The sequence below is a fragment of the Zingiber officinale genome, chromosome 4A (genome assembly GCF_018446385.1).
Source record: "Zingiber officinale cultivar Zhangliang chromosome 4A, Zo_v1.1, whole genome shotgun sequence".
Taxonomy (NCBI): Eukaryota; Viridiplantae; Streptophyta; class Magnoliopsida; order Zingiberales; family Zingiberaceae; genus Zingiber; species Zingiber officinale.
This window is the reverse complement of record NC_055992.1, coordinates 38,552,669-38,568,543: the sequence shown is the minus strand read 5'-3', so window position 1 is coordinate 38,568,543 and position 15,875 is coordinate 38,552,669.

Here is a 15,875-nt window from a genome sequence, read left to right as displayed (position 1 = left end):
TCGACGACCCGAGGGTCGCCAAATTGGACGCCAAATGGGCCAAGAGGGCCGGGTCATTACACATCGGCTATAAGCCTCTGAATCCTACTTAAGTTAATATGACCAAGCCTTAGATGCCAAAGATATGCTTGGTTCATTTCCAAAGGTTCTTTTCTCTTATTAGAGTTAGAAGATTAGTTATAAATTTCCATGTTTTGCTTTGTGGGAGAAATTAGATTTAATGTATACAAATTGCCAACTAATGCACCAGAACTGATAATCACTTTATTTCTCTTAATAATTACATCATTACTAAAAGAAACTGAATATCCATCCAAAAATAGTTTAGAAACTGAAATAAATTCTTTCTAAAACTGGGTACATAAAGATAATTTTTTAAAACCAAATTTTTATTCCTATTAAAAGATAAGTAGACATCCCCCACTGCAACAGCCGCCACCTGAGTAGCATTGCCCATGTAGACGGTAATCTCCCCTTCAGTTAGTCGTCGGGTTTCCTGGAACCCCTGCAAGGAATTGCAGACATGATCAGTGGCTCCCGTATCTACACACCAGGTATGGTAGATAACACCGCTAAACATGTTTCAACAATTAGAGCATGAGATATACCTTTGTTGTTCTGATTCCTACGAGGACAGTCCGCCTTCCAATGCCCTGACTGCTTGCAGATGAAGCACTTGCCCTTCGGCTTCTTCATTCCAGCTTTAGGACCTGTACTCTGAGATTTTTTCACTTTCTTTGTTGAACCAACTTGTTTCTTCTTCTTCTTTCCTTTTGATTTAGAAGTAGAACCATTTTCAGCATAGTGAATATGAGAATTGTGACGAAACAATCCTTCTGCTGCCTGAAGTTTTGTCAGTAGTTCCGCCAATGAATATACCCTTTTGTTCATATTGTAATTCAGGCGGAATTGCTCAAAACTTCTAGGTAGTGTTTGGAGGATCATATCGATCTGGGTTTTCCCATCAATTTCTCCTCCAAGGATCTGTATTTCGTTCAGATAAGCCATCATCTTTAGGATATGATCCCTCACAGGAGTACCCACTTGCATGGTGGCTGTCATTATCTTTCTCATGGCTTCTTGTCTAGAAGCCCGATCCTGATGACCAAAGAGTTCCTTGAGATTGCTCATAATATCATAAGTTGTTGGTAAATCTTGATGCTGATGTTGCAATACATTTGACATTGAAGCCAAAATGTAGCACCGCGCCATCTCATCTGCCTTTACCCATTTCTTATGATATTCAATCTCCTCTTGAGTAGATTCACCAGTGGGTGCATCAGGACAAGGCTCAGTCAGTACAAATTTATAGCTTTCAGTAGTAAGAACAATGTCCAGGTTCCTTTTCGAATCTATGTAGTTAGTACCAATAAGTCTATTCTGTTGTAGTATGATGGACAGTAGGTTGAAAGTCATCCTAAGAATCACAAATAACTTTTCGTCAGAACTCTAAATTTAGAATAATATTGATTCCTCAAACAATACTATTTTAAATTAACCAACACCTCAAAACACTATGAATTTTGTATGCCACGATAGTGTGGACGTATACAAATTCAATATTTGTAAAAGGAGGGTTTTAACCCATTAATTTTATTATCTTGTCAACCTAGCTTTTTGACAAATAAAATTAATAGTTGGTGTCCTTTGGTCGCACAAATAATAGCAGTGACTCCGATGGGGAGGATACTATTAGATGTGCCTAAGTGTATACCATTACTTGACACTAAGTCCATTAATAAGATTGTGCCCCTTCCAATGGGGAAGATCACACGCTCTTAATTAACTTCCTATAGTCATCCCAAATGGAAATTTGTTCTAGTGATCCACAAACAAGCTCATCCGATATAGAGGAAGGCACTTAGAGCCAACGCGCAAGCTTGTTTGCATCACTTACAAACCAGTAATGGAGACCGTGGAATTTATTTAAAATCTCTCTCCCACTTAGTTATTTATAAATGAGGAATTTTAACTATGCTAGCCTACTAAACATGTATACTAACATGCACACACAACACAATATAAAAGCAATAAATAGAAAATCTAATTTTCAACTATTATGGCTTTTATCTATGGTTGTCCTCCGTGTGTTGTCATCCCAAGCTGCTGCCATATTTGGCCACCGCCACTGGGTCTAGCTGTCGCATCCATCTTGCTCCTTGTTCCGCTGCGCCTCTGGTCCTCAAAAGGTTCCACGCCTTGCAAGATTTGATCCGCGACATAAATAGAATTTTACATTTTTCGATCCTATATTCCTCGAAGGAATGTACATGTAAACTAGATCGAACATAAAATAAAAATTTACATCCATCAATCCTATATTCCATAAAAGGAATGTACATGTAACTAGATCAAAAATAAAATCCTAATAAAACTAAATACAACTCCTGCTGTATTTTATAATACAATCATGCACACACATATAAATGCCCTTGACATGTCCAAGGGTCCAATCACACACATAATAACTAAAAGCCATAATAGTTAGATCCTGCATCCACAAAGTTAGCACATTCTACTATTAACCTGCCTAAATTATGTATGCCATGTGCATAATTAAACTAATACCAAATACACAGAGGCAAAACCCTAGCTCTGATACCAATTGTTGGTTGCTACTCGGAAAACCTAATGGTTCCACTGTACAAAAATTTTGTACAAAAGTCTGAACCTTTTCCTAGCTACCATGTGTTCTTTTAAATTAAACTTGGATCGCCTGCGGAACTTAACACGTTTGATCCAAAGTTTAATATATTTGTTCTTTTAGGTTTAGACTTGGATCTCCTGCGGAACTTAACACTTTCGATCCAAATCACCTAGGTTATTAATTCTATTAAATATAAATTTCCAAAATTGGCTTCCAGTACTGACGTGGCGAGGCACATGACCTTCTTGGATATGGGAGCAACCACCACCGACTAGACAAAACCTTTTAAGGAAAGTTAATATTTAATTTCCTTAAATAACTTTAGGTCAACCGAAAAGAACAATCAAATCACAAGGAAAAAGAAAAACCAAAGAACACAACATCGAAAATAAATTTGAAATACTAGAATCGCATGCCTCTTGTATTTGATATTATTTCCAAAAATAACTAGTATGATGCGGAAAGGAAAAATACTAGTTATACCTTTTAGAAAGACCTCTTGATCTTCTACCGTATTCCTCTTCTAACCTCGGACGTTGTGTGCGCAACGATCTTCCAAGATGAGGACCACCTAGCACCTTCTTCTTCTTCCTTCTAGTTTCGGCCAAGCACCAAAATCCAAGGATGAAGAACTTTTTCCACCAACTAAGCTCCAAGGGATGCAAGCTTTCTCTTCTTCTTCTTCTTCTTCTTCTCCAAGTAGTATCCGGCCACCACAAAAGCTCCAAGCAAGGAAGAGTTTCGGCCACCACAAAGAGGAAGAGAGGGAGAGAAGATGGCCGGCCACAACACCAAGGAAAAAGAGGGAGAGAATAATAGAGGTTGTGTCCCTTGAAGGCACCTTAACCCCCTCTTTTATAATCCTTGGCCTTGGTAATTAAGGAAACTTATTTACAATAAAATTTTCCCTAATTCTTTTTGTCAATGGTTATTTAGGAAAATTTAATTAAACTTCCCTATTAACCATCTTATGGCCGGCCACAAAGGATCAAAACAAATAAGAAATTATTTTTGAAAAATTAAACTTTCCTTATTTGCTTCCGGAAAAATTTTAAAATAAAATTTATCCCTTCATGGTGGATAAAAAGAAATTTCTATAATTTTAATTTTTCAACATGTGAATAATTTATAAATAAGAAAAGTAAAATATCTTTCCAATTTACAAATAAGGAAAAAGATCTAATCTCTTTCTTTAAGCTTTTGTAGTTCCTTTTAAAAGAGATATTTTAATTTTTAATCTCTCTAATATATTATATCTTTCACATAAGAAAAATTTAAAATTAAAATTATTTTAATTTAATGGGGGCCGGCCACCTAAGCTTGGGTTCAAGCTAGGGCCGGCCACCCATGAACCAATGCTTGGCCGGCCCTAGCTTGAACCACAAGCTAGCTTGGCCGGCCCCTATATCATGGGTACGAAGGTTGGTATAGGTGGGTATTGTACTCTATAAATAAGAGGCTACGATAGGGACCGAGAGGAGGAATTGGTTTTGGTCTCCCGATAAAATTAAGTATCCCGTGTTCGCCCCGAACACACAACTTAATTTTATCAATAATAATTAATTCCACTAGAGAACTATTATTGAACTACCGCACCAATCCCAAATTACATTTTGGGCTCCTTCTTATTATGAGTGTGTTAGTCTCCTTGTGTTTAAGATGTCAAATGCCCACTAATTAAGTGAGTTACTGACAACCCATTTAATTAATATCTTAGTCCAAGAATAGTACCACTCAACCTTATCATCATGTCGGACTAAGTCCACCTGTAGGGTTTAACATGACAATCCTTATGAGCTCATCTTGGGGACATTATCAACCTAGATCTCTAGGACACAGTTTCCTTCTATAATCAACAACACACACTATAAGTGATATCATTTCCCAACTTATCGGGCTTATTGATTTATCGAACTAAATCTCACCCATTGATAAATTAAAGAAATAAATATCAAATATATGTGCTTGTTATTATATTAGGATTAAGAGCACACACTTCCATAATAACTGAGGTCTTTGTTCTTTTATAAAGTCAGTATAAAAGAAACGACCTCTAATGGTCATACTCAATACATTCTAAGTGTACTAGTGTAATTATATAATTAAGATAAACTAATTCCTAATTACACTACGACCTTCCAATGGTTTGTTCCTTTCCATTTTGGCCGTGAGCTACTGTTTATAATTTATAAGGTACTGATAACATCATCTTCTGTATGTGGCACCATATACTATGTTATCTACAATATAAATTAATTGAACAACTACAACTAAATGTAGATAATTTGACCAAATGTGATTCTTTATTCAAAATAAATGTTTACAAAAGCTTAGGCTTTCAGTATACACTCTAACAGTAAGGAGGGTGGCCGCTACAGTTGGTATCAGAGCAGTTCCCATACTCCAGCATCACATACATCAGCATCAGCCTTGCCGTCTTCAAGTAAGAAAGTATTTAAGTTTTCCTTTTATGCTTTTTTTATTATTTGCAGTATGGAGTAATTGCTTATATGCGCTTTAGTAAGATAGAAGTTTTGTTTCTCTTTTATTCATATACATTTGTATGTTTAGAAAGGATAGAGAAGATATCAAGTCTTTTTCTTTACATAATTAGATGGCAAGAAGAGGACACCCCCGTACTGCTCGTACTAAGGAACCAGCTTAGGAGAACGAAGTGCCCAGAGCAACTGAGCCCAATCTCTCTGAAGTTGTTGCTCAACTCCAGAAACAAGTAGCAGAGCAGCAACAAGTGCTTGCCAATCTGATGGCAAATCAGCAACCAGTTTCTCCCACTCCTCCAACCGTAACCGTGGAGACTCCAAGGGTAACCGAGGTTCCACCAGCTGCCCTAGGAGTCGTCACAGCACCTCAGAGACCAGAAGCTTACCTCATACAGTGGCTGAAACTAAAACCAGAGAGCTTCTCAGGCACGACTGAGCCCTGGGATGCCCAGGCTTGGTTCAAAACACTGGAGAGTACAATGGAGCTTCTTGACTGGCTAGAAGTCGAGAAGGTCAAATGCGCCTCTTTCTGCCTGTCAGGAGATGCTCGTATGTGATGGGAGAGGATAAAGACCAAGAGGGCAGCCAATCAGATGAGCTGGGCTGATTTTCAATCAGAGTTTTATCAAGAGTTCTTCCACTTACAGATCACCAACAAGCACTATGAGGAATTTATAGAGTTCAAACAAGGTGACCTGTTAGTGGAAGAAGCAGCCAAGAAGTTCAACAGACTAGCTTGTCTCTGCCCAGAGCTAGTAAGTAATGAGAAGGAATGAGTTAGACTGATGCTCAGAATGCTGAGACCACAGATATCACTGAATGTGAGTAGTGGAGCTCACCGGCCCCAGACTGGTGAAGAGTTGATCAGTAGGGCATTAGTTGCTGAGTACTACCTGAATAACATCAAAGCACAACGAGCGCAACACAAGCCAGTGAAGATAGAGGACAAGACAGTGGGAGTCAGAAACCCCAGTCGAGAAATCAGAACTGGAAAGGCAAGGGTAATAAAAGAAAGCAGTGGAACTCAGGAGGTAACCAGAAGGGAGGATCAGCAAACAAGCAGACCAAGTTCCCTCCCTGTCCCAAATGTGGGAGAACACATCCAGGAGCCTGTCTTTTGGGTAAGACTGGATGTTATTCCTATGGTCAGGAAGGACACATGGCTAAAGAATGTCCTAACAAGCTCAAAGCACCTCAGCCACAGCCAGTGCAATATGGAGGCAAGCCTGCACAGTTACATCACATGGAAGCAGCACTAGAGGGACCCTATATTAGTCAGGGAAGGTTGGAAGCTCCACCACTTCCAGCCTTTGATAGTGCCAGAGTATTCTCCCTCACCAAAGAGGAAGCTACTAGTGCCTCCACGGTTGTAACAGGTCAAGTAGTTATTTTTCAGCATTTAGCTATTGATATTGGGGTGACCCATTCTTTCGTATCAGTACCCTTTGCCAGTAAATTACAGGTGCCTACAGAGAGTATGAACTCCAAGTTCTTGATGACCCTACCTTCTGGGGAAGTCATGGAGTCCAATCAGTGGCTTAGAGCTGTACCGGTCAGAATTACAGACCGAGAACTATATGTTAGCCTGGTAGTCCTCGCCATGCAAGATTTCGATATCATTTTGGGTATGGATTTCCTCAGCAAGTATAGTGCTTCAGTAGACTACCACAGAAGGAAAATAATCTTCAGTCCAGAGGGTGAACCACCTTTTGAATTCACGGGAGTGACAAGGAAGAAGACCCAGAAACTTCTCTCTTCTCTAGCAGCTCACCAGATGTTAGCTAAAGGGTGTGCTGGTTTTCTTGCATACATAGTAAATGCAGGAGAATAGAAAGGACTCAAGCAGGAGGATGTTCGGGTAGTATGCGAGTATCCAGAAGTATTTCCAGAAGAGCTACCTGGACTGCCTCCCAACAGAGAAGTGGAGTTTGAGATTGAATTGGTTCCTGGTACCGGTCCAATTTCAAAAGCTCCGTATCACATGTCTCCAGCAGAGCTGAAAGAGTTACAAGAGAAACTTCAGGAGCTACTTGACAAAGGCTTCATCTGCCCTAGTCACTCACCATAGGGAGCTCCTGTGTTGTTTGTCAAGAAGAAGGATGGATCTATGCGAATGTGCATAGATTATAGAGCTCTGAATCAAGTGACAATCAAGAACAAGTACCCCCTTCCCAGGATCGACGACTTATTTGATCAGTTGAGAGGGGCAACAGTGTTCTCAAAGATAGACCTACGCTCTGGGTACCATCAGCTGAAAGTGAAAGAAAGGGATATACCCAGAACGACTTTCAGGAACAGATACGGACACTACGAGTTTGTAGTCATGCCTTTTGGTGTGACTAATGCACCAGCGGTCTTCATGGACTTAATGAACAGAGTGTTCAGAGAATACCTTGACAAATTTATCATCGTATTCATCGACGACATTCTAGTCTATTCAAGGACCCCAAAGGAGAATGACACGCACTTGAGGATAGTACTGCAGACCCTACAGCAGAAACAACTTTATGCTAAATTCTCAAAGAGCGAATTCTGGTTAAATCAGGTGGCATTTCTAGGTCACATCATTTCTAAAGAAGGTATCCGAGTGGATCCTGCCAAGATAGAAGAAGTCAACGATTGGCATAGGCCCAAGAACGTCAGGGAGATCAGAAGTTTTCTTGGTTTAGCAGGATATTACAGAAAATTCAAAGAGGACTTTTCCATAATAGCCTCTCCACTTACAACCCTGACCAGAAAGAACAAAAAGTTTGAGTGGTCAGACAAATGTGAGCAGAGTTTCCAAGAGCTGAAGAAGAGACTGACCAGTGCTCCCATTCTGACAGTTCCAGAAAGTGACAAGAGTTTTGACATCTACAGTAATGCTTCCAAGATGGGCCTTGGAGCTGTACTCATGCAAGAAGGAAAAGTTATAGCTTATTCTTCCAGACAACTCAAGGATTATGAAAAAAACTACCCCACTCATGATCTTGAGCTGGCAGTGGTGGTCTTTGCACTGAAACTCTGGCGACATTATTTGTATGGAGTGCAGTGCAGAATCTTCATAGACCATCAGAGTCTTAAGTACTTCTTCACCCAGAAGGACATAAACATGAGACAGTATAGGTGGCTAGAGTTGGTCAAGGATTATGACTGTGAAATCCTCTACCACCTAGGTAAAGCTAACAAAGTGATAGATGCACTAAGCAGAAAGTCCAGTGCATTCCTGATGTCCTTGTCATCATTAGCCCTGCCACTGCAGAAAGAGTTGTCAGACTTTGGAGTTGAAATTATTTATGGGCAAATCTCTGCATTGACCTTAGAGTCAACCCTGCTTGAGGATATACAGAGAAAGTAAAGTGAAGATTCAGATATCCAAAAGATCAAGCAAGGGATACAAGAAGAAGGAAATTCAGAGTTTCGAGTATCAAATAGTGGAATCCTCTATCAGGGGAACCACCTTTGTGTCCCCAATGATGAAGAACTGAGAAATAAAATCCTTGAGGAAGCTCATAGTACTCCTTACTCCATGCATCCTGGTTCGACCAAGATGTATCAAGACTTGAAACAGAGGTTCTGGTGGTCTGGACTCAAGAAAAACATTGCTAGATATGTCAGTACCTGCCCAACATGCCAGAGAGTTAAAGCAGAACACCAGAGACCAGGAGGAATGCTACAACCCCTTCCAATACCAGAGTGGAAGTGGGAAGACATATCCATGGATTTCATAACAAGTCTTCCAAGAACCACGAATGGATATGATGCAATATGGATAATAATGGACAGATTGACCAAGTCTGCCCATTTTCTAGCCATCAAGGTGTCCCACTCCATAGAGCAGTTGGTACAACTGTACGTCAAGGAAGTGATCAGACTTCATGGAGTTCCTAAATCTATTGTTTCTGATAGAGATGGGCGCTTCACCTCTCACTTTTGGGAGTGTGTTCAGACTGCACTAGGCATCAAACTCAAGTTCAACACATCCTTCCATCCTCAGACTGATGGACAGACAGAGTGAGTAAATCAGATCTTAGAAGATATGCTCAGAGCTTGTGCGCTAGATTTCAAGGGAAGTTGGTGCAAGTATCTATGCTTAGCTGAATTTACCTACAACAATAGCTATCAGGCCACCATCAAGATGGCACCATATGAGGCGTTGTATGGCAGGAAGTGCAGATCACCCATTTGCTGGCAAGAAGTAGGTGATGTTGGTTGCTACTCGGAAAACCTATAGGTTCCACTGTACAAAAATTTTGTACAAAGGTCTGAACCTTTTCCTAGCTACCATGTGTTCTTTTAAATTAAATTTTGGATCGCCTGCGGAACTTAACACGTTTGATCCAAAACTTAATCTATTTGTTCTTTTAGGTTTTGACTTGGATCTCCTGCGGAACTTTACACGTTCGACCCAAGTCTCCTTAAGTTATTAATTCCATTAAATATTAATTTCCATAATTGGTTCCCAGTACTGACGTGGCGAGGCACATGGCCTTCTTGGATATGGGAGCAACCACTACCGACTAGACAAAACCTTTTATAGAAAGCTAATATTTAATTTCCTAAAATAACTTTAGGTTAACCAAAGAGAACAATCAAATCACAAGGAAAAGAAAAAACAAAAGAACACAGCATCGAAAAAACATATTCGAAATTCTAGAACGTAAGCCTCTTGTATTTGGTATTATTTCCATAAATAACTAGCATGATGCGGAAACAAAAATTACTAGTTATACCTTGTAGAAAAACCTCTTGATCTTCTACCGTATTCCTCTTCTAACCTCGGACGTTGTGTGGGCAACGATCTACCGAGATGAGAAACCACCAACCACCTTCTTCTCCTCCAAGCAAGGTTCGGCCACAAAGGAAAACTTCACCAAGGAGAAAAACCAAAATACTAACCAAGCTCCAAGAGATGCTAGCTTTCTCTCCTTCTTCTTCTTCTTCTCCAAGTAGTATCCGACCACCACAAGAGCTCCAAGGAGAGAGGTTCGCCACCACAAGAGAAAGAGAGGGAGAGGATGGCCCACACCAAGGAACAAAAGAGGGAGAGAAATAATAGATGTTGTGTCTCTTGAAGGCACCTCACCCCTTCTTTTATATTCCTTGGCCTAGGCAAATTAGGAAATTTAATTACAATAAAATTTCCTTAATTTCCTTGACATGATTTAATTGAGAAAAATAAAATAAAATTTTCCCAATTAAAATCAAGTGGCCGGCCACATCAATGAAAACAAATTGGACAAGTTTTAATCAACAATTAAAACTTCCTAATTTATTTCCGGAAATTTTAAAAATAAAATTCAAATCTCTTCATGGTTGATAAAAGGAAATTTCTATAATTTTAATTTTACAACATGTGAATAATTTTTAAAGAGAAAATAAAATATCTCACCAATCTACAAATAAGGAAAGAGATCTAATCTCTTTCTTTAATCTTTTGTAGATCTTTTACAAGAGAGATATTTTAATTTTAGTTCTCTTTAATAAATTATATCTTCCACATAATAAAAATTAAAATTAAATTTCTTTTTTAATTTAATTTGGCCGGCCCTACTAGCTTGGGTTCAAGCTAGGGCCGGCCACCCAATCTTATACCTAGGCCAGCCCTAGCTTGTTCCCAAGCTAGCTTGGCCGACCCCTATTGGGTGGGTATATAAGGTGGGTATAGGTGGGTATAGAACTCTATAAATAAGAGGCTACGATAGGGACCGAGAGGAGGAATTGGTTTTGGTCTCCCGATAAAATTAAGCATCCCGTGTTCGCCCCGAACACACAACTTAATTTTATCAATAATAATTCATTCCACTAGAGAACTATTATTGAACTACCGCACCAATCCCAAATTACATTTTGGGCTCCTTTTTATTATGAGTGTGTTAGTCTCCCTGTGTTTAAGATATCGAATATCCACTAATTAAGTGAGTTACTGACAACTCATTTAATTAATATCTTAGTCCAAGAGTAGTACCACTCAACCTTATCGTCATGTCGGACTAAGTCCACCTGCAGGGTTTAACATGACAATCCTTATGAGCTTCTCTTGGGGACATTCTCAACCTAGTATCTCTAGGACACAGTTTCCTTCTATAATCAACAACACACACTATAAGTGATACCATTTCCCAACTTATCGGGCTTATTGATTCATCGAACTAAATCTCACCCATTGATAAATTAAAGAAATAAATATCAAATATATGTGCTTGTTATTATATTAGGATTAAGAGCACACACTTCCATAATAACCGAGGTCTTTGTTTCTTTATAAAATCAGTATAAAAGAAACGACCTCAAATGGTCCTACTCAATACACTCTAAGTGTACTAGTGTAATTATACAGTCAAGATAAACTGATACCTAATTACACTACGACCTTCTAATGGTTTGTTCCTTTTCATTTTTGTCGTGAGCTACTGTTTATAATTTATAAGGTACTGATAACATTATCTTCTGCATATGACACCACATGCTATGTTATCTACAATATAAATTAATTGAACAACTACAAACAAATGTAGATAATTTGACCAAATGTGATTCTTTATTCAAGACAAATGTTTACAAAAGCTTAGGCTTTCAGTATACACTCCAACAATCTCCCACTTATACTAATGACTAAGCTGCCATATCTTCTACCATACATCTGATTCCCATTCCCTCCACATGCCGATCGAAAGCTTTCGCCGGAAGGGCCTTAGTGAAAGGATCTGCCAGGTTATCTGCTGACGCAATCTTGGCGATGACAACTTCTCCTCGCTTCACGATATCTCGTATCAGGTGGTACTTGCGCTCTATATGTTTACTTGCCTTATGAGCTCGTGGTTCCTTCGAGTTTGAACTGCAGACGCTATTATCACAATAAATTGTGATAATTTTGGGCAAACCAGAATCACATCTAAGTCCATTAGAAAGTTCCCGAGCCATACTGCTTCTTTACTCAGAGGCTGCTACATACTCGCCTTCCATGGTTGAGTCCGATACGCATTTTAACACTCCTCCATGAAATGGCTCCACCTCCTAAAGTAAACACATAGCCGATGTAGACTTACTATTGTCCCTATCTCATTGGAAATCCGGAACCTACAAGGATCAAATCGTCTGCTTGGTAAATTAGCATATAATCTCTAGTCCTTCTCGTGTACTTTAATATATGCTTTATGACAATGTCCTTGTCCAGGTTACTCGATATCTGCTCCATGCCCACGCCAAAACAAATATCAGGTCTCGTACATAGCATTGCATACATAAGGCTTCCTACACCGAAGCATAAGGAACCGCTTTCATGTCTTCTATCTCCTTTGATGTCTTCGGAGACATCTCTTTAGATAGAGCTATTCCATGCCTAAAGGTAAGAAACCTTTCTTGGAATCCTGCATACTAAAACGAGCAAGGATTGTATCTATATATGAAGCTTGGGACAGACACAACATTCTTTTCTTGCGATCCCTTATCACTTTGATCCCAAGAATGTGTGCACACTCTCCTAAGTCATTCATATCAAATTGTTTGGACAACCATACCCTTACGTCGATAATACCTTGACATTGTTGCCAATTAACAAAATATCATCTACGATAGTACAAGAAATACCACCACGTTTCCACACTTCTTGTATACACAAGACTCATCCGGACATGAATAAATCCATATGATGGATTACTTCATTAAACCGGATGTTCCAAGACCTTGCTTCAGTCCATAAATAGACCGAGTGAGCTTGCACAGTAGATGCTCTTTGCCTTTTTCAATGAACCCTTCTGGTTGGTTCATATGGATGTTCTCTTCAAGACTTCCATTAAGGAAAGCTGTCTTGACATCCATTTGCCAAATCTCATAATCCATATGAGCAGCAATGGATAAGAGTATCTGGATAGACTTAAGCATGGCTACCGGTGAAAAGGTTTCCTCATAATCGATTCCCTCTTTCTGAGTATACCCTTTCCCAACAAGCCTAGCTTTGAAGGTTTCTACCTTCCCGTCTGTCCCTCTTTTCCTTTTGTAGATCCACTTGCATCCAACGGCTTTTACACCATCAGGTGGTTCTACAAGCTCCCAGACCTTATTAGAGTACATAGACTCTATTTCAGAATTCATTGCCTTTTGCCAAGATGCTGCATCTATATCTTGGAGTGCTTCGTCATATGTTCGTGGATCAGGTTCATGTTTACCCGGGATGAAGTCCGAAGACTCTCCCAAAAATATGAATCTTTCAGGCTGCTTTACAACCCTCCCACTACGACGAGGCACTGTTTGTGGTTGTGTATCATGTGTGACACGTGTTGCAGTCTCTTGTGGTACTTCATCTTGTACTGTTGGTACTAAGGTAGACATGTCCTCTCTAAGTTCTTCTAAAACAACTTTGCTACTGGGCTTGTGATCCATTATATAGTCTTCTTCTAAAAATTGGGCATTGGTGCTAACAATGACCTTCTGGTCTTTAGGACTATAAAATAAACCACCTTTCGTTCCTTTGGGATAACCCACAAACATGCGAACTTCTGTACGAGATTCTAACTTATCAGCATCTGGTTTCAGCACATGTGCTGGACTACCCCAAATCCGAATATGTCTTAGACTGGGCTTTCGCCCATTCCACAATTCTGTGGGAGTAGAAGAAACTGATTTAGAAGGTACTAAGTTCAGAATGTACACTGCCGTTTCCAGAGCATATTGGTAATTCTGAATAACTCATCATTGATCTAACCATCTCCATAAGAGTCCTATTCCTTCGTTCTGCTACACCATTCTGTTGGGGTGTTCCAGGTGCAGACAATTGGGATTGAATCCCGGCCTCTGATAAGTAATTCCTAAACTCTCCAAAGAGGTATTCGCCACCACAATCTGACCGTAGTGTCTTGATACTTTTACCTAGTCGTTTCTCCACATCAGCCTTGTATTCTTTGAACTTATCAAAGCACTCGGACTTGCGGCGCATTAGGTAAATGTATCCATATCTTGAATAATCATCTATGAAAGAGACAAAATATTCAAAACCTCCTCTTGCCTGGATAGACATAGTGTAACGACCCACCTTCTACTGACTAGGCTGTAAGGCGAATCGCTACAATACTGCTGTACTGACTGTGCGGAAAACTGAGCTAATTTAAAATTTACTAAACTAATTACTGTGAAGTCTTAACTTGACGTTCTAAGAGTACCTAAGTGTTGTACACATGCTAAGAGAGACAGTCTATGCCTCTTGGATGTCCTGCTAGCTGTAATCAGACATTTCAACCGATCCGTGAGTCGATTGAGCCATCGGAACGATTCACAGATCGTTCCCTTGACTATCGGCACGGGCACCTACCGATCGGTCGAAGACCGATCGGTGAGCTCCGTGCTCGCCGTTTCAGACATGAATCGGATCGGTCTTCATCGACCGATCCAGATGGTCCCCGATCGGTCAAGGAGACCGACGGTGGCCATCTTCGCGACCAGCATTCAGACACCGCTGATTTGGATCGATCGATCGATCCAGAGTACCGATCGGTCGGTAGATCGATCGCTGCACTTCCTATGTTTACGTTGCATCCGGATCGGTCCGACCGATCCATAACCCTTGTCAACTCTCTGTTCAGGTTGGCCTACCGACCGATCCAGCTGGTCCCTGATTTTTTCTGATTTCGAACCTGACATTCTGAATTCAGAAACTGGGTCATGCCAATTCCACATATAAACTATCTAATGCCTAATAAAAATTCTAACCACTTGCAGTTAACATTCCAACATGGTTACTGACATTTTAAAACATTCTTTCATAGTTCAATGCGTTCCAAATCTAAATTGCATGAAAATGAAAATATCAAAACTAATAAGCTGAAAGTGCTGAACATAAATGCTAACGAGTTCTAATGCATAAATAAAGCTTGTTAGATCCCTGAGATCTTTCATTCCAGTTCCACACACACATCCTCATCTGCATTGACCTCCAGCCTCCGCTGCTAGTCCATTTTCCTTTTTCCTGTATCTGCAGTATAAGGAGAATAGTATCTGTAAGCTTAAAGCTTAGTAAGAAACCATCTACCTCACTAAAACATGCAACGATGCGATTATGTTTTTAAATCATGTTGTTTGAAACATACTGAATATGCAAGCATGGCATGGCATGGTATCATACAAAGCATAAACTGGGACTGAAACATAGCATAGCATATAACTGAACATGAAACTGAACTAATCATGTATATCTCTAAATCTGTACGTGAACTCAACTCATGTAAACTGAACCTGAACTGAACTGAAAGCTAAATTAGTGTTCTCATCACTGGTTTCAAATTTGAAAGCTATACATATAATAGATGAAAATACTAAACATGCTTCTGGGGCCCAGCATCTGTACTTGCTATAGCATCCCTACGAGACCCGGATTGCAAGTTCCGAATCCGGTTACTAGGTTATCTGAACCTAGGGACGATTGTGGAGTCCAGCCCATGGATATCTTATCCAAATACAGTGCCAACTGAATAAAAGTAAAATACTGAATACTAGGTTATCTGAACCTAGAGCTAGGTTATCTGAACCTAGAGGCTACTGTGGGAGCCCACCCAATGGATATCTGATCCATATAGCTGTAAGAACTGATAATAAACTGAGTAAAATGTTTCTAATACGTTTTACATGCTGTTAGGACGCCTACTGGTGCATCCTTCTGAACTAGGCATTTTACCGAATGCTTGGTGTGCACTTGGAGCACACCCTATAACTGAAAACTGTAAAACTACTAAACTAACGCCAAAACTAACAAGCGA